The 19,778-nt window shown below is 43.1% G+C and overlaps 1 pseudogene; it reads right to left on the bottom strand.

Annotated features, from left to right (window-relative positions):
- Positions 1 to 19,395, bottom strand: part of LOC111532013 — a 75,224-nt pseudogene extending 55,829 nt beyond the window's left edge.
- Positions 19,396 to 19,778: the final 383 nt, after the last annotated feature.

Here is a 19,778-nt window from a genome sequence, read left to right as displayed (position 1 = left end):
GAGAGCAAAGACTCTAACCTGCTGGTCCAGCCCCACGCTCTCCTCTGGCAAACTCCTAGTCAGGACTAAGCAGTGGGCGGCAGAGCTGACTCAGCCCAAAGAAGTGAGAAGGGCTGAGTTGATGCACACAGTAATAAGCTGGTCAGCAGAGACTGGTGGAGAGAGATTATCTCCAGGCAAAGTGTCAGAGAAAGCTTGCGGGAATTTACAGAGAGCAAAGAGAAAGATTTTCCGACCAGATATGCTTGCCACCCACCCCACATCCACCCTTTGGCATTTTCAAAAGAGACTGCCAAGTCCTGAAATTCCTATCCCCATTATTCTGGATGCTAGGATTTTACATGACTTACACATATGTCTCACATAGTGCTCATTTGACCTATAATGTTTCCTTACAGATCTTCCACAGCAACTCTAGGCAGCCTCCTTTCCTTCTCCCACCCCACTGGGATCTACAGTCCAGCTAGTGCTCACTGTGGGTATCTGGTACTTGGGTTCCTAACATTTCACCTAGAGGCACCATCATCATCACTGTCCCACAATAACATTGCATATTCTCCATTAAGGACCTCATCTACATAAATCCATAAAGTGAACAAGTACATTCCCCCATGCACAGGAACCTGTTACACTAGAGTTTGCTCCCTATGACCAACCAGACAGCCCAGGGCACCATTGGTCCTAATGGCCATCAAGGTAAGGAAACATGCAAGCCTGCACCCTGGAGCAATGCAAGGAGAAGCACAGTGAGCAGGGAGGAGAAATGTCATTTTACCCAAACACCAGAGGAGTAATGAGGGGCAAGCCCTCCTGCCTCTCCACTTCTAATCACATGAAGCTACCAGCTGGAGAATAACTGTCCCACTGAGGCAAATTAAATTAAATTAAATTTAAAAATAAAACAAAATAAAATAAATAGTGCAACTGCCTGGGTAGGCTAGTGCTCACAGATAAGATATTAGGGTGATTGGGCCAGAGACCTAAACTTTGACTTTTGGAGCATGCATCCTTGGGGACCCCAACCCAACCCTCTTTCCTTGACAACAGGCCGGTTGATACTTCTGCTGTTATTCTTCACTTGGCTGAAGACGTTTTATTCAAGAATTCATGAAGTGAAACTTTCAAAATTTTGAAGGAATGAAGCAATTTGTTGCATGCAGAGCTGGCCTTACAGAGATGCTGAGAAGATGGGGTGCAGCTTCAACCTATCAATCAGGAAGAATTTGCAAAATATCTTGGATGAGTCAATCCCCTGGAAACAGCTCAGAGGAGGGGTGGAGACAGTCGGCCTGGGGAGAATGGTGAGGCTGTCAGACACACAGGGCCCAATCCTTTACTTCAATTTTTCTTATAGGACTCTTTTCCAAATATTCAGAAATCAGAAGGGACAGCTTGCCACGACTCCAAAGGCTAAGAAAACTCTCCTCTTCAAGTCTCTGGCCCCAAATTCCCCTTAACCATTCTTTTAGAATTGCTCAGCAGGAACTTACTCCTGAAATGCAAATCAAAGGGAAAAAAAACAATATCATGTTGACACTGATTCCAGCCTTGAGAAATAAATCTTGACAAGAATAGCCACATAGCATGTCTCCTAAAAAACCACTGTGTCTGCCCCTCTCCTCCCCTCAGTGGAACTGAACAGTAGTGAAGTCAGGTTCAACATTCATTCATTCAACAGACATTCATTGAACACCATTGTGCTAAGGGGTACAGAGAGGAATGGGACAGATGGCCAATCCACAATTTCCTGATGTAACTAGGGAGACGGATAACTATGCCACCAACCTTGGCGTCACATGGTGGAATAAGGCTACAGAAGTGAGTCTATCTTGAGATAGGTACAACATACTAATTCTTCAGTGGAGACTGAGAGAAAGCTATGCAAGGGGTGTGCCTTTGGAGTCACGTTTTTTCTCTCGATTTTTTGAGGCTGCAGGCTATGGCCCTGGGATAAGAAGAGGCAAAGTCTCACTTACCTCCAACCCAAGAAATTTCATTTCTCAGATTTCTGAGTTTTCCAAAGCTCTCACCCAAGAATGGCAGTCACCTGAAGAGAACAATTTCTGTAGAAAAAAGAGAGCAACTGATCTAAAGCTGAGAACTCCTCCCCCCGGCGGGGGAAGGGGTTGTGGAGGAAGAAAGAAAAGGTAAATTTTAACAAATACCTACTCCAGATGGGCAAGGGCCAGCAAAAATACGGGCAAGTCCAGGCCCTACTTTTTTCCACTAAAATTTTTTTGAGATAACTATAGATTCACATTCAGTTGTAAGAAATAATACAGAAAGACCCCTTGTATACTTTTCTCAGTTTCCCTCAATGGTAACATTTTGCAAAACTCTACTGTACTATCATGACCAGGATATTGACATTCATACAATGTGCCAATCATTTTCAGATTTCCCAGTTCATTTGTACCCATCTGTGTGCAGATTTTAAGTTCTATACAATTTTGCCAACTGTGTAGGTTCAAATGTCCACAATCATAGTAATGAATAGTTCAGTTCCAACACCAAAAATTCCTGGCATTGCCCTTTTATGACCTCACCCATCTCCCTCTCACCACCCCTTCCACTTAGTTGCTAACCTCTGGCAACCACTAAACCTGTCTTCCATTTCTAACGTTTATCATTTCTAAATGTTGTGTAAGTGGAGTCATATAGTAACTTCTCAGGATTGGCTGTGTTTTCTCAGAATGCTTTCCTAGCTATTTGTCCAAGTTGCTGTGTATATCAAGAGTTTATTGGTGTATTGATAGTTCATTTTTATTGCTGAGCAGTGTTCTATGCCATGGATGTGTCATAGTTTAACTCCTTACTACTGAAGGGCATTTGTTTCCAGTTTCAACTATCATGAATAAGGCTGCTATAAACATATTCACGTACAGGTTTTTAAATGCCCAGGCATATGGAATTTAGAGACCACATTCTCGGACAGGCTGTGTTTTTAAATGGCCACCAAGCACTGAAGTGACTCCACACAGATGAGCTGTGAATGCACTCCCTTCCCTCAGATGCTGAGCTATCTGTCAAGATGGCTTCACAGATTCATCCCCACATGGCCTCCAGTCAGCAGGATGACTGGCTTGGGGACCCCTCAGAAGAACTAGCAGGAAGGAACACCAGGTATCCCACATTGCTTAGTGGAATTTCAAGCTATCCCAAGTCCATCTTTTCCCTCAACTTCTCCAACCAAAGTGTGCACAAGAAAGCACTTGGGGAGTTGAGTAAATGCAGGTTCCTGGGCCCCACCCCAGAAATGCTGATTTAGTCAGTCCAGAGTGAGCCCAGGAACTTGCATTTATGACAAACAAAGCAGACCCCCTTTCTGGTATTCACACTTTGGTATAACTCCCGGGTGGGACCTGTGACTCGCTTCTAGCCAATGGAATATGGCAAAGGTGATAGAGTCTCCTTCCTATGATTAGATTATGGTATATAAGACTCCATTTACTAGAAGACCCTTGCTCAAGAGATCCTCCTTGCTGGTTTGATGAATTAAAAGGCCATGTGGGAAAAGCCCACGTGTCAGGAGCTACAGGCGGCCTCTAGGAACTGTAGGCAGTCTTTGGTAGCTGAGGCAGCCTCCCGCATTCAGCTAGCAAAATGTCATGGCCCTCACTGGACAATCACAAGGACACGAATTCCGTCAGCAACCTGAGTGAACTTGGAAGGGGATCCTTCCACAGCCTAACGATTAGAAGAGAATGCAGGCCAGGCAGCCTCTCATTAGTCACAGCCTTGTAAGGAACTAAGCAGAGGACCCAGCTGAGCTGCAGCCAGGCTCCTCATCCACGAACACTGTGATAACAGATGTGTGTTGTTTAAAGCTGCTAAGTTTGTAGAAACTTATTACAGAGCAACATGAAATAAAGACACCAGGTGACTCAAATTTCCACAGCAACAGGTATTTAACCCTCTAGGTGACAGGCAGGTGAGCAGACCTTACCCTAGACACCTTGAGAACCAATGACCCAAATCAAGGTGACTCTGAGCCTCAAGTGGCCTCCAGGACCAACCTGCCCTCAACTAAACCTTAGAAGGTTTTTGACATTAAAGACCTATTTGTCCTTTAGGGGGTCCTTCAGTTCTTCAGGAGTTTTTTAGAATTTGAAATAACAACTGTCTCATGTCCCCCAGCCTGCCATCTTACTCTCCTCCTCAGAGGTCTCCCAGGGCAATAAATTTGGAGAACAAACAACACATAATTTGTAGTTGTGCCCTTATTACCACTCTTTAAGGTAGTGGGGAGTTCTGGAAAAATCTTTGGGGCCTTAAATGCCTCAGTTTAGTCTTCTAATATCTGATTGATCACAGAATAAGCTTTTAAATGGCAAAAAAAAAAAAAAAAAATCTGGCATGTACATATACAATTATGTGTACATAAACAAAAAATATGTATTTGTTTTGGTGTCTGTCTTCCCCTACACACACACACACAGGATGGCAAGCACTGTAACACAAGGGCAGTGGTTTTTTCTGTGGTGTTCACTGCTGTATTAGAGTCTAGAACATTGTTTGATTCATATTTGTAGAAGGAAAGGAAAAAAGGAGGTAGGGAGGGAGGGAGAAAAGAAAGGAATGGAGAAGAGAGGAAGATAATGAGATACTGTGATGGTCTCACATTCATGCCATTCCCTCAGGACCCATCTGATGACAGAGCTAATCAATGAATTTGTACTCAGACTTTCATGGGTGATCATGGTTTCATCCCTTTACACCTCAAAGAAGTAACCAGTAGAAAGATTTCAGGGCTGCATTCTGGTGATTCAGTCAGGGAAATGTTTGAGAACAAAACACATTCCAAAGGTAGTTGTCCATTCCATCCCCTTTCAGGAATAGCAGGCGTCTTAACTGCATATTTATCTGTCATAAAATACCCCTGATGCCTTCAATCACTGGTAATTTGCAGCCAATTGAAGACAGCAGGCATATTTTTAGAAACTCTTGCGGTGACATACCACTGTTCATCTATGAGACTCCTTCTTATGATAATCCACTTCCTGTCAAACAGTGCAACCACACACCAGGATGGCCCATTGGGGAAGGGTCTCATTAGCACACAATAACCTTAATGGGCCAATCTTCAAACAGACTGCCCAGTATGGAAGCTGATTAATAGAACCAAGTCTGAGAGAGAAGTTTTTCTTTAACTCTCCATCTCCTTTTTTGGCTGAAGACAAATCCATGATGTGATTTTTTAACGTGGCTTTTTGCAGTTCCAGATTTCTCTAGCAGTTAAACCAGTTTCTTAGCAATATTTTTCCTCCTTCATCGCCACTTCCAAAGCACTGAGGATCTAATTCATTCAAATCTATCTGCAGACCTATCTGATGAGCTTCCTGCATTATTTATCCTCGAGTAAATTAGGAAAATCATTACCAGCTTGCCTCGCATTTCTTGGCAAGTCTAACCATTGAGCACACGGATGTCGTGTTTAATCAGATAATTTACACAAAATTGGCATTTCTAATTCATACTTCACATTAAGAAAAGGAGGAAGAAAGAAACATTTCTTAAGGCTCTCGTTTTTAATTTGGAACCTGGTTTGCCACCATCAGCTCTCTTCACTTTGGGAGGGGGAAAGAAAAAAGGGAAGATGCTGGAACACACACAGACCCAGCTCTGCCTGGCATGCAGTGCCGTGTGTGCACATGTGTGGGAGAAGAGTGAAGAATCTGTCTCGCACTGTACACCTTCCCTGCAGCATGCTGCTCCACCGAGCTCCCACAAAAGGCCCTAGGTTCCAGATAGAGATCAGACAGCAGTGTAAGGTTGCCTGCCCGTCATCTAGATTTTGGAGTATGCTCTCTGACTCCCAGGCTCTGTGTATTAACCAACAAATAATAAAGCTCATTATGTTTAAGGGACTGAACAAGGTTGTATTGGAGTTCTCCAGGGAAACAGAACCAATAGGACACACTTCTATATGTGTGTGTGTATATTTATAAATATGATATACTTATAAATCTCATATATATGTAGAAAGAGAGAGAATTTACTATAAAGAATTAGCCCACATAATTATGAAGACTGACAAATGCCAAGATCTGCAGGGTGAAGCAGCAAGCCGGAGACACCAGAGAGTCAATGGTTTTATCCTAGCCCAAAGGCCAGTACTCCAGACCCAGGAAGAGATGTTTTGGTTTGAGTCCAAAGGCAGGAAAAAAGCCAACGTCCCAGTTTGAAGGCTGTTAAGCAGGAAGAATTCTTTGGCGTGGGGCAGGGTCCATCTTTTTAGTCTATTCAGGCCTTCGACTGATGGAGGAGGCCACCACATTAGGGAGGGCAATCTGCTTTACTTCATCACACTGATTTAAATGTTAATCATCCAAACAGCCTCACGGGCACACAGAAAATAATATTTAACTAAATGTCTAGGAATCCCATAACCCAGCCAAATTGGCACATAAAATTAACCATCACAGAGGTGAATGTGGAGATTTAGAAGGCCACCAGGTGGGAAGAAAGGGGCCACCATGTGTCATACTCAGCACGAGGCACTGACACACATAATCTCCTTCAATTGTCCCAAGATACAAGCATTTTGCCCAGGCAGAAATTGAGGCTCAGAGGAGTCAAATAATTTGCCCAGGGTCACATAGCTCATTGTGGACTCAGGTCAATCTGAGCCTAAAGCCTATCTTCTCTCTGTTCTATCACAAATTTACCCCTGGTCCGCTGACAATTAACTGCAGCTTTCTCTCCACATTTTCATTCTTTATGCTTCCTCCTCTATTCACAAATGCTCAAGGCTTTTCTGCCTCTTTTTTTAATACCACAGAATTAGGGCTACTCCCTTCCCAGATAATTTCCAAAAGGTTTGATATTTTACATTACTGTTAAGTTCATCAATCAAGCTGGACAGATTTGCAAGGAAAGGGATGATTTATCACTAAAGCATTTAACATAATCCCCCCACTCAGTACAGCTTCGGTATCAAATGTAAGATATGAATCTTCACACCAGATGCCGAGAAACAAGTACAGTAAAGTTCTCACTGACCATCGTCTCTAGGTTCTTAGAAACTGTGACTTTAAGCAAAACAATGTTTAAAGAAACCAATTTTCCCATAGGTGAATTAATATTAAACAAGAGTTAAGTTCCTATAGCATATTTCTGGTCACAAAAATACTACCAAACTTCCAAAGACCAAAACACTTCTCATATTAAACACTGAAATAAATGGGAACTATATATACTTAAAGATAGATCAATAAAAACAGGTAAGATAATTATGGACCCACTTATTCCAGTTCAGAGTTATGGGTGGTTGGAGCCTATCCCAGCAGCTCAGGATGTCAGGCAGAAACCAGCTCTGGGCAGGACAGCGTTCCATCCCAAGACACACTCACACACACCCACACGCACCCATGCCGGTATCATGTAGCTTGGGGATGCACAGCTTTGCGATGTGAGAGGAAACTGGAGTCCCCAGAGAAAACCCATGCAGACATGGGGAAAGCATGCCAACTCCACAGTGACTCCACCTAGAATTGTTCTTTTTTCTCATCAATGTTATAACAAAATTACATTGAACCAAATGACATTATTTAAGTACCTGCTGTATGTGGCCCCTAAGAACAGATTTGAGTGACACAAACTCTTAAGAACATAATCTTTATTTCTTCAATAGGGGTCATTCCTTGAAATTAGACAGACAAATAAATGAACAAACAAATTAATAAGTAAATAAATGAGGCTTCGTTGTAATTATGACCATATAGAAAGCCTGAGGTGTTCTTTCTTTGCTATTACAGATCAAACTCTCTGGTGCTTTGAGGTGTCTTTTGCTCTCCTATGCATTAGCCCGTAAGTGCAATGACATTTGTTGATTACACCCATTTGGTTTTTAGAGGCCAAGGTGGATTGTATTCGCCTTTCCTATTAGCCTAGCAATACCTCCCTGTATTTTTTGCAGTAGATTTTCTGAGCAGCAATAGGTTCTAATCAATCTTCCTGGCTTCATTTCTCAGAATCTCACAATCTCCTCAAGGAACATTTCAAACCTGATTTATCATCATTACCAGAACCTAAATATTCACCAGATTCTATATTATTTATTACACCTAGTTAATTTCCCTGTTCTGGCCTTATGGGTCGAATCACAAAGCATCTGAAAGATTATCCCCGTAATATGTCATGAAGACTCCACTATAATGCAGAGTCACATTTAGAAAGAAGTATTTCACCCCTCACAGAACAGCTCTGAACAGAAGCTGAGCCCCTCCACTTCTCCGAAAGACTCTGCTCCCACTGTCTGGACACTGGCTCCCGTGCAGTCCCTGAACTACACGTGTGCAGTCACAGGTGGCAGAAACTTCACCCACCTCCCTTCAGCTGGAAAAACCCTCATCTCTGCTACTGTATGCAAGAGCATGGGAAGACACTGAGTAGGAGACAGTGATTCCAGGCTCTGTCCTGTGTGAGGAGGAAGTGTTCTAAGGTTACACTTGAGGTGAGAGGTGGACACAGTCCCAGTGCTACCCTTCTGAGACAAAAAGACTCCCCCATTTTGACTTGTCCTAGAGAACAAAGATCCACCAGTGGTGACCCTCAGAAGGGAGCATGTCCAGCCCAGCTTCCCTCATGCCTCCCAAGAGGCTAGCTGTGGATCTGCCATCCATACTGCCCGGCTTCCTCCCCTTTCCCCCAAGTAGGGAAATTTGACTCCATCAGAAATAACCCAAAGTTGTATTTCCCCATGGCATGAAGTAATGGTGGAAGGGGTTTTGTTTGAATTCTCATTTAGGAAACTTTCTGTAGCTCATCCAAGGTTCTGGGTTCTAAGACCTTTCCAAGTCCTGACTATCCCCAGGGAAGTGCTCTTGGGCTTGTGTGGGGGAACAGGAGCAGGCTTGTCCACATCTAAAGCCCCAAGAGACCAAAGATGTATTCTGTATTACTCCAGATGACAGAACTATGATCAATAAGAGAAGACGCTGGCCAAAGTGTTTCTTCTCAATACAAGAAAGAGCTTCCTGCAGCAGAGTTCATTCCTCCAGCAGAAAAGTCCATCCTGTGGAACAGCTACCAGATGTTAAATAACAAATGTCAGGGATGGTGTGAGAGGTGTCTGAGAGACAAATCAGACACCTGCTAAGACCTCTTCCAACTCTAAGATGGTGTGACTTCAAGGAGACATTCGCCTTAAACTCACAGAGCCACAGCATTCCGTACCTAAAACATATTTCTCAGTTCATCTTGTCTAGAGGTTGCAAATTAGCAACCCCAAGGTGAATTCAGCCCAGGAAAAAAATGTCATTTTGTTCACAGAGTTTATAGGGTTTATTGTTTCATCCAATATTTAACAAATAATACATTTCACATAAAAATCTGGATTTTTTGGCTTCTCTTTAAAAGAAAAATCAGATCTGGCCACATAGAGGTTGTGTTCAGCTTCAGTGCAATACCCCCTGTGAATGAGCTGTGCTCTGCCACAGACCCCACCATTCCCTATAGCCCCTTAGCCTCATATTAAAGCTGGGGTTTTGTTGGCTGTTTCATGGTTGTGTTTCCTTCCCAGGCCTCTTTATTCACATGTATTTTCTGTATTGTTCCTGTGGGCATGTATGTTTGCCACTGCTGGTCTAGTGAGAACACTAAGACTGGGCTAAAGCCCAGAAAAGCTATGTGACTTGTTCAAGGTCACATGGCTAACCAGTGCAAAACAAGGAACAGAACTCAGGTTTCCATGTATTTCAGCACTCTTCCCACTTGGCCACACTGCCAGTCTTGAGGATACTTATTTCTCCTGACTGATTTCACTGTTTACATTCAGATTGTGCAAACTGCTCCTCTGTGTGTTCATTTAATGTATCTCAGAGACAAGGGTATAAAGCTCCATGACACAGCTGGGCAAAGATTTTTTTGGATATGACCACAAAAGCACAGGCAACAAAAGCAAAAATAGACAAATGGAATTACATCAAACTAAAAACCTTCCACACAGCAAAGGAAATAATCAACAGAGGGAAGAGACAACCTACAGAATGGGAGAGAATATTTGCAAACCATACATCTGATAAGGGAACAATAATCAAAATATCTAAGGCACTCAAACAACTCAACAGTAAGAAAACAAATAACCTGATTTTAAAATGGGCAAAGGACCTGAGTAGACATTTCTGAAAAGAAGATATACAAGTGGTCAATAGGTACATGAAAAAATGTTTACTATCACTAATCACCAGGAAAATGCAAATTAAAACCAAAATGAACTATTACCTCACACCTGTTAGAATGGCTATTGTTAAAAAGACAAAAGATAAGTGTTGGGAAGTATGTAGGGAAGAGGAAACCTTTGTATGCTGATGCCATTAGTGGGAATGTAAATTAATACAGCCGTTATGGAAAATGGTATGAAGGTTTCTCCAAATAATTAAAAATAGAACTACCATATGATCCAGCAAGCCCACTACTGGGTATACATCCAAAGGATATGAAATCAGTATGTTGGTGTTGAGTGGGTCAGGTGAAATGTTAAAGAGATATCTGTACTCCCATGTTTATTATAGCACTATTCAAGTTAGCCAAGGTACGGAACCAACCAGTGTCCATCAGTGGACAAATGGACAAAGACGATGTGGTATATATACACAATAAGATACCATTCAGCCTTTAAAAACAAAGGAAATCCTGTCATTTGGAATAGCATAAATAAACATGAAGAACATTAGGTTAAGTGAAATAAGCCAGACACAGAAAGGCAAGTACTGCATGATATCACTCACATGGCATGTGAAAGAGTTAAACTCAAGGAAACAGTAAAGTGGAGGTTACCAGAGGCTGGGGGTTGGGAGGATTGGAGAGATATTGATCAAAGACACAAAATTTTAGTTATACAAGACAAATAAATTCAAGAGATCTATCATACATCATGACTACGGTTAATAACAATATGTTGTGCATGTACTTAAAAATTGCTGAGAGTACATAAGTGTTCTCAACATACAAAATAAACACGTGAAGTAATGCATATATTAAGTAGCTTAATTTAGCCTTTCCAAGATGTATACATATATATCAAAACATCATGCTGTACATCATAAATGTATAAATTATACTTCTTAATTGAAAAATAAAAATATATATCTTAAAGATCAAATTTTGCCTTTTCCCCTTCAAAAATAATTATACCAAAAAAAAAGCCTCACCTTTCCAGGTGACTTCCCAAACAATAGCACTCAAAGACCAGTCTTTTGTGTGTGTCCAGTGAAAGACTGACTTGATGAACACATAAGATTTCAGTCTTCCTTGCAAAATCAGGAATAGGCCAAAACCCTACTATTTCAGACTTGGCACTGATAGTCCAAATCATTAATGCAAACAAGATTTCTGGGGAAAGGTTAAAGTAGTTGGCAGAACACACTAGTATTAAGCCACCATAAACACTTTCAAAGCAAAGAACTAAGTGCAAATAATTGATAAGCTCATAATTAATCATTCTTATCTATAAATATTAGGGGCTTTACAAGATATCCCTCTATAATCTAATTTGGGTTATTGCCTGCATTTGAAAGTGATGCTGCACATCTCTCAAAATCTTCTGTAATCAGACCTTCCACTGGCTTAAGCTGCCTATGCTCCCAATTAGGATTTGTAAGGACTGAGTAAACCAAAGAAAAGACAGGTTAGGGACTTCTTAAAACTTTTACTTGGCGTGGGAGATCACTCTAGGCAAAGCCTAGGTTTACTTGCTTGGCCTATGTGTTTTGCCCTGGCCGTCAACGGAGATGTAACTTGAATTAACTTGCTATGACATCCCTATACATAGGAGGGAGTTGGTGTTGAGTGGGTCAGGTGAAATGTAGGCTCACCTTTCAGATGAGACCAACTTAAAGGGCAAGTTACAAATAAAGATTGCCTAATCACTGTGGCCAAAGACACTGAGCTGTCAGACTAGAAAACTGACATTGGGGATTATCTTAGCTGACCATTAAGCCTAACACTTAGGTAAACACGTAGAAGACTTAGCAGGCACTGTTGGATGCCTATCCAGGATCCATTCTTCCTTCTTCCTCCTTATGAAAACTCACACTGTGATTAAATATTCAGGATTGATAATCAGCTAATCACAACAGACTTACACTGGTTAAGGTGAGTACTCATTCTGATTGGTCATGTCCATACTGTACTAGATGTGACATATTTAGAATTTTGCTTCTCTTCACACTAGTCTATGTACCAGTCCTGACTAGCATCAGCCTATCACAATAATCCTATCCTTTTTTCCCCTGATTGGTTTAGGTACTCTGGCTTGAGCCAATTAGTACAGAGCACTACCCTTGTTGATTGCTATTGGTCCAGGATTGGACTTACAAACAAACTGGCCCAATCAGACTGAAGAAAAGGAATATTTGGTCCATGAGTGAAGGAGAGATTTTTCTTTCACTCACATAGACTGCAACAGCCACTTGTCCCAGCTGTTTGTTAATAGAAGTCCCCTGGAAATCCTGAGGGCAGCCCCCTTTAGGACAAAGCCCACATTTGCATAAGGCCTATGGGGGAATTCAAAGACTGGCAGAGAAACAAAGCCATAGTCCAGGGGATTAAGGTACTGTGTCTGGAAGCTTCCCTCACTCCTTTCTTCCATTACAAGGAAAAGTAAATTTCTTCATTGTTTAAACGACTTTAAGTGGGATTTCTGTTCCTTACAGTCAAACATATCTTTTATTTGTACAAGCCAATATATTCAAAGCAGGTTAGAGGAGCTTCCAGGGAGAAGCCAGTGTCTTAACCTAGCCCCATTCAGATTTTTTAATCAGAGAAGACAGAGCAAATATTTTGGAGCTGAAAAGAAAGCTCAAAGTTTTTAATGTAGCAGCACACTCGTAATTGGGTGAAGGAGGGAAGTTAGCCAAATGAGGAAAACAGGGCTCTGGAATGAGAGAGGCTTGGGTCCTTCTCAGCTCTGCCTCTTATTAACTCTGTGACCACACAAAAGTGTCAATATCTGTAAGTTATGGGGTGAATACCATATCTTACAGCATTGTTCTGAGAATTCAATGAAGCGCAATATGCAAAAGAAGTGCAGTATGCAAAATATCTAGTGCACAAAATAGAAGCCCAATAAATTAAAGACAATTTTCCTTTTCCAACCTAATCTTCCAAGTCTTTCCAGATCCCCTGACCTAAGTTCTAGAGACTTTAATTGCTCCAGCTTCTGTTTCACCCCTTTCCCTTTCCTTTCCTTTTCTTCCTTCAAATCTCACATGTTTGTAACTATCTATCGCAGTTATGTTTTGTGTGGGATGTTTTACATTGATTCCATTTACTGGCATTTCCCATGTGGCATGTACTATCGTGACATATAATCCTCACAACTGCCATCACTCACTGAAGAACGTGATATACTCATTTTACAGCTGGTGAAATGAGGCTCAGAGAAGGGAAGTAAACTCATCTATGATTTTTTTTAAAAGATGAAATTCCAGGCCAATGTAACTCCAAAGACCGTGCTCTTAGCTACTTCATTATGCTAACCACCCATTAAAATCTGTCCACTATCACCTGTGTCCAGCTTTATATTCTGCATGTGTTGCCTCCAATGCCTGCCTCCATCACCCCCATGCCTCAACATGCATATAGGATCACCGTTCTAAGGTCCCATTATATATATGTGTGGTCCTATATATATACATACACACATATATGTGTGTATATATATGTATACACACATATACATACACATAGAAGATATATATATTATATATATATAATATCTCTCCTGTGATTTTGTGTGTGTGTGTGTGTGTGTGTGTATCTGTATGTCTCTTCCTGTGGGCTGACAGTTCTTAAAAAACAGAGTCCTTGTTTTCTAAAGGAAGGAAGGTAACGCAAGAACTGGATAATCACCTGTTATAAGTCATCACTGACAACACACAGTTTGGTTGCTGTTGTTCAAGCCTTCTTAAGGCCTTGGATATACAAAGAGCCACAAGACATTGTTCTTGCCCTCAAGAGACCAAAACTAGGTGCAGAAATAGAATGTCTGCAGATAAAGCAATATGACATGGCACATCTTTTTTTCCCAGAGAGACATGCCAAACACAAATGCCACAGGAAGTCAAAGAAAGGCCATCAAGAGCTGGAACTGGTTGAACAGAGGTGGAGCAGGCACTGCAGACCCATGGGGATGAAGCAGGACCTTAGAAGCCGGATCCTATGTGCATGTTGTGGGGTGGGGACAATGGAAGCAGGCACTGGAAGCAACACTTGAAGAATGTAAAGCTGGATACTGGTGGGAGTAGTAAGGACAGATTTTAATCAGTAATATATTATTCCAATAGGCAAAAGTACAGCATAAATGGAATGCAACTTAATTTGTACAGAGGTGACTGGGAGTTATGAAGGGAGCAGGAAGGAATAGGGAGGGGTTTGAGCAGGGACTCAGCAGAGTCAGAGAAGTTAAAAATTACAAAAAGGGGGAAGGGGAGCTAAGCCCATGTGAAACCCATCTGGGTGTGCTAACTGGCACTATCAGAATTAGTCTCCTAGCCTCCCACAGAGGCTGGGAGACAGGGGCCATATCTTTGGGTGTTGGCTAGAACAAACATAAATTCTTTTGGCAGCCTTGAGTTTTCTCAGGCAGGATGTTTAAGGGGGAATAGGGTCACCCTAGGGATGCAGCCTTGACCTGTCAGAAACTCTGTTAGTGTCTATCAAGTCTTTATAGACCAAGGTTGAGGCCTGGTTGAGAAGGGGGCTCAGAGGAGCCTGGCTGGAGTTTGATCAAAGTGGGAGTCTTCTCAGGGGGCAGCTCTAGCCAGCTGGTCAGTATTGACACAGTGTGCAACAAGGAAAAGCAGGAGGTTGGATTGATAACAAGAGGTAGAACCCCAGACTAGTGATTTTGAACTCTCTCTTAAAGGAAAAGTAAGAAATAGTCCCAGTTTGCACAGAACTGAGGAGTTTCCTAGGGAGTGAGACATGCGGCACTAAAACAGGGAAAGCCCAAAGAGGGACCAGGTGACCACCACTCCACTTGGAGTCAACTCACACCTGGGAAAGGTAGCCAAGCGGGAAGGCAGTGTGCTTAAGAACTGATGGTTTCAGGTGATTCCTCCAGCTGTGATGTACTAAAAGCTCCCAGCTTCGTTTGCTGGCCATTTGGCCAGTCAGGTCATGTGATACACCACTGTGCCTTGGTGCTGGTTCTGGGCATTGTGGTGGATGCTCCAAAGCCTCTGAGCTGAGATGGGCCCACCTCCTTTGCTTTGGAACCCCAAACATACAATATTGTGTTACATGAATTGTTCCAGAAGGTAAGCCCCGCTTGCTGCTAGAGTTGCATTTACAGATTTAGGAATCTGATTCCTAAGGCAGAAGGATGGGGTTGGAATTTCATTTCAACAAGCCACTGGCCCTGTGACTCTCTGCCCGGTACCTAACTTCCTTAAACCACAGTCTCCTCATCTGGCAAATAGAGATTAACACACCATCTAGCTCACAGGGTTACTGGAAGAATTAAGTGAGATTATACATGAGAACTCCTTAATAGGGTCCCTGGAATGTGTTAAACATTCAGTAACTGCTATTATAATTGTAGGGGTGGCCAGGCATGGTGGCTCAAGCCTGTAATCCCAGCACTTTGGGAGGCCAAGGCAGGTGGATCATCTGAGGTCAGGAGTTCAAGACCAGCCTGACCAACGTGGTAAAACCCCATCTCTACTAAAAATACAAAAATTAGCCAAGCGTGGTGGCAGGTGCCTGTAATTCCAGCTAGTTGGGAAGCCGAGGCAGGAGAATCCCTTGAACCCGGGAGGTGGAGGTTGCAGTGAGCCGAGATCATGCCACTGCACTCCAGTCTGGGCAACAGGAGCAAAACTCCATCTCAAAAAATAATGATAATAATTGTAAGGATAGTTTTTATTGTTAGGCACGGAAAAGAAGCATCGTGTTTAAAGGTCAATATCCTGAAACATTACCTCTGGGTTAGATTTTCAGGTGAAATAAACAAACGTAAAGAATCTGTCCCACAAATAAAAGTTGACCCTGAGTCCCTTAGACTTATGTAATGGCTGCTCAGAGACTTCTGGAAAAACAAAGTAGATGAATGAAAAGTGCTTGTATTGCCCCTGGGTGCCATCCATCAGTGAGAGAAGTCTAACCCCAGATTTTATTTTCTATGTTAAGAGAAGGCCAAATGAAGGGGAAGCAAAACCAATTAACGAAAATGTAACTGACTTCAGAAATTCATGAGCATAGAACATCATTCTTTTACTCTTCAAGGAAAGCCTCATCTGCATCAAGTGTGGTTAATAACACCAAGCTAAAACACTTATTTATTTATGTTAAAAATGTGCTCTTCTTTTAAAGCCTCAGAAACAAAGTCTAATCAAATCACTGCATAAAATACTGACACTGGATTATTGCTGCAGCAATGAGCACAATCCCAGTAGCAACACAGTGACACCTGCTGAGGACCCCTAGGTCTAAAGGGGATTTCAGAAGGGGGCAATGTGAGCATCTGGTTCAGGACTCTTTAAAATGCAGGAGCATGTCCAGACCCCACGGTCCAGCCATTAGTGTCTGGCCAACAGGTGCCTGCCACAACCTGGGGCACTCAGCCGCCACCTACCCCACCCCCTCCTCCAGGACTCAGACACCCTAAATCCCAGCTTTGCCACTCAGAACGTTGAGTGACATGCCTGACCTCTCTGAAGTCTGTTTTCTGAGTTGTAAAATGGGGAAGACAATATTGGCCATTATCCAATCAAAGATTGTTTGAAGATTAAGAGAAAATGCATGCACAGTCCTTAGTTTGGTGCCTGGCACACAGTGAACACCCAATAGCTTTTTCTCTCTGTTCCCTGAGTCCCCATGACTCTTCCAGACCACCACCTCATGCTCTTTCCTAGAACATTATGGTCTTGGTTTAGCAATTCTGTCTCCCTCCATCAGTATACGTCTTTTCAACCTAACAACAGGGTAAATTATTTAAAGCCAGAGATTGTTATTTAATAAACACTTAGCATGTTTGTGCCAATCGTGGCTGTAAATCTTTACAAACATTAACTTGTTAAATCCTCATAACAACTCTATGAGGTTGTTACTATTAGGATTTCTGTTTTACAGATGAGGCAACTGAGACACAGATAAATGTAGTAACTTGCCAAGGTGGCAGCTCATCAGTTTCCATGTTGACGTTTGAACTTACAAAGGCTGACTCCAAGACCATGCTCTCAACTATCAGACACTCTGTGTTTTAGACTTGTGTGCCCTGCAACGCCCACCACATGGATGGCCCTCAACAAAGACTCTTCAACAGACAAATGACTTAGTCAACAAGTTATCACTTTACAGATAAGGAAACTGAAACACAGTGAGGTCACATAGCATCTCCAAAGTTAGAAAGACAATTGGGGAGCAGACTGTAGCCTAAAGTGTCATATCTCTAGTGGCTTGCGCTTTCTTTCCTGCCATCCTGATGGTATTCTGAAGGAAGAGCCACCCACTGGTAGAAGGAGAGAACATGAATCTCTGTCTATGATTGTATACCTGGACCAGGCGAAGGCCACATTTCTCTTACCCCATGACCTCAGTCACCATGTCCCAAATGGGGTCTTTACACTTTGGGTCAACGATGACTCCTCATTGCTTTTATTTATTTTCAGAAATACGTAGGGTTGGGCATGTACACGACAGCCAGCTGACCCTGAGTGCACAGACATCTGGCAGCCCCGGCTAGCAAAGACAGAAGGTCAGTGCAGATGCCCTGTGGGCTACTGCTTGGGTCAGGCCATAACTGAATTCTAGTAAGTACCTCAAGCAGATGAGATTTTCCAAGCCACATCTTGCTTCTGAAGTGCTGCAACATATTTGGAAAACTAGATGCTCTAAACTCAGTAGAATAAATCCCTGATTTTCACCCTTTGCAATCTATTGATGTGTTACCATGTGCTGCTAGGAAAGCTCACTGTTCTGTGAACCTTGTCACAATCTTAGGAGCCAGTTTCCAGGGTTCAGATCTTAGCTCCCGAAATTTGTAGCTGTGGGGCACTGCCCAAGTTCTTTAACCTTTTTGTGCCTCATTTTTCTCGTATTTGAAAGGCAAATAATTACGGTACCTACCTCAGATGCTTGTTTTGAGGATTAAGTGAGTTTATGTGTATGTGTATACATGTCTATGACATGTATACATATACACACATGCATAAATGTATATGTGTATATACTAAACATATGTATACACAAATACATATATATATACACACACACATATATGACCATATATGTACTTACGGGTTAAATTATGTTCTCCCAAAATTCATATATTAACATTCTAAATCCCAGTACCTCAGAAGGTGACCTTATTTGGAGATAAGGGCTTTGCAGAGGTCATCAAGTTAAAATGAAGTGATTAGCATGGGCCCTAATTCAATACAATTGGTGTCCTTATAATAAGAGAAAATCCGGACACAGATACGTACAGAGGGAAGACAATGTGAAGACACGGAGAAGATAGCCATCCACAAACCAAGGAGAGAAGACTAGAACAGATCCTTTCTCCAGGGCCCTCACAAGAAACCAAGCCTGCCGACACCCTGATCTCAGACTTCCAGCCTCCAGAACTGTGAGAAAGTAAGTTTCTGTTGTTACACACACCAGGTGTGTGGTGTTCTGGTGCACATTACAGCAGCTCTAGCAAATGAATATACATTAAGTCCTCTCTTAAGGTCATCCATAGGTTTTGGCAACTGCAACTCTTGGTAAACAAGAGTTTAGTTCCTATGGCGTATTTCCAGGAACGAAAACCTCACCAAACTTCCAAATGAAGACCAAAACACTTCTAATATTAAACATTGAAACAAATGGGAGCTGTATATACACTTAAGAAAGACTGGTAAAAATACGTAAGATAATTGTTTACCCTTTTATTCCAGCTCAGGGCCAAGGGTGGCTGGAGCCCATCACAGCAGCTCAGGGTGCCAGGTGGGAAGCAGCCCTAGACAGGACAGGGTTCCATCATAGGGTGCACTCACACACCCACATTCACTCATGCTGGTGAGAGGTGACAAGGTGCTGGCAGCCCTTACTCAGTGCCTCCTTGCCCTCCGCGTCCCCTCTGGCGGCACTTGAGGACCCCTTCAGCCTGCCACAGCACCACGGGAGCCCCTCTCTGGCTGGCTGAGGCCGGAGCTGCTTCCCTCTGCTTGCGTGGAGGCACTCACTGGACCAGTGCGAGTTCCTGCTAGTGCGGGCTCATGGGCCCCGCACACAGAGCCGCCTGGTGCGCCAGGCCTAGGTCAGTGAGGGGCTTAGCACCCAGGCCAGCAGCTGCGGAGGTTGCGCGGGGTCCCCCAGCAGTGCTGGCCCACCAGCGCTGCACTCAAATTCTTGCCCGGTCTTAGCTGCCTCCCTGCGCCGCAGGGCTTCGGACCTGCAGCCCGCCATGTTTGCGCTCCCCTCTGCGGTGGGCTCCACGGCCAGAGCCTCCCACTAGCTCCGCCCCCTGCTCCGTGGCGCCTGGTCCCATCGACCAAAGGGCTGAGGAGTGCGGGTGCACAGCTTGAAACTGGCGGGCAGCTCCGCTGCAGCCCTTGCGCCGGATCCACTGCGTCAAGCCCGCTGGGCTCCTGAGTCTGGTGGGGACTTGGAGAACTTTTATATCTAGCCAGAGGATTGTATGTGTACCAGTCAGCACTCTGTATCTAGCTAATCTGGTGGGGACTTGGAGAACTTTTATGTCTAGCTAGGGGATCCTAAATACACCAGTCAGCACTCTGTGTCTAACTCGGGGTTTGTAAATACACCAATCAGTACTGTGTGTCTAGCTC

The sequence above is a fragment of the Piliocolobus tephrosceles genome, chromosome 11 (genome assembly GCF_002776525.5).
Source record: "Piliocolobus tephrosceles isolate RC106 chromosome 11, ASM277652v3, whole genome shotgun sequence".
In the NCBI taxonomy this organism is placed as follows: domain Eukaryota; kingdom Metazoa; phylum Chordata; class Mammalia; order Primates; family Cercopithecidae; genus Piliocolobus; species Piliocolobus tephrosceles.
The sequence above is the reverse complement of the archived record's forward strand: the minus strand, read 5'-3'. Positions and strand labels throughout refer to the sequence as shown.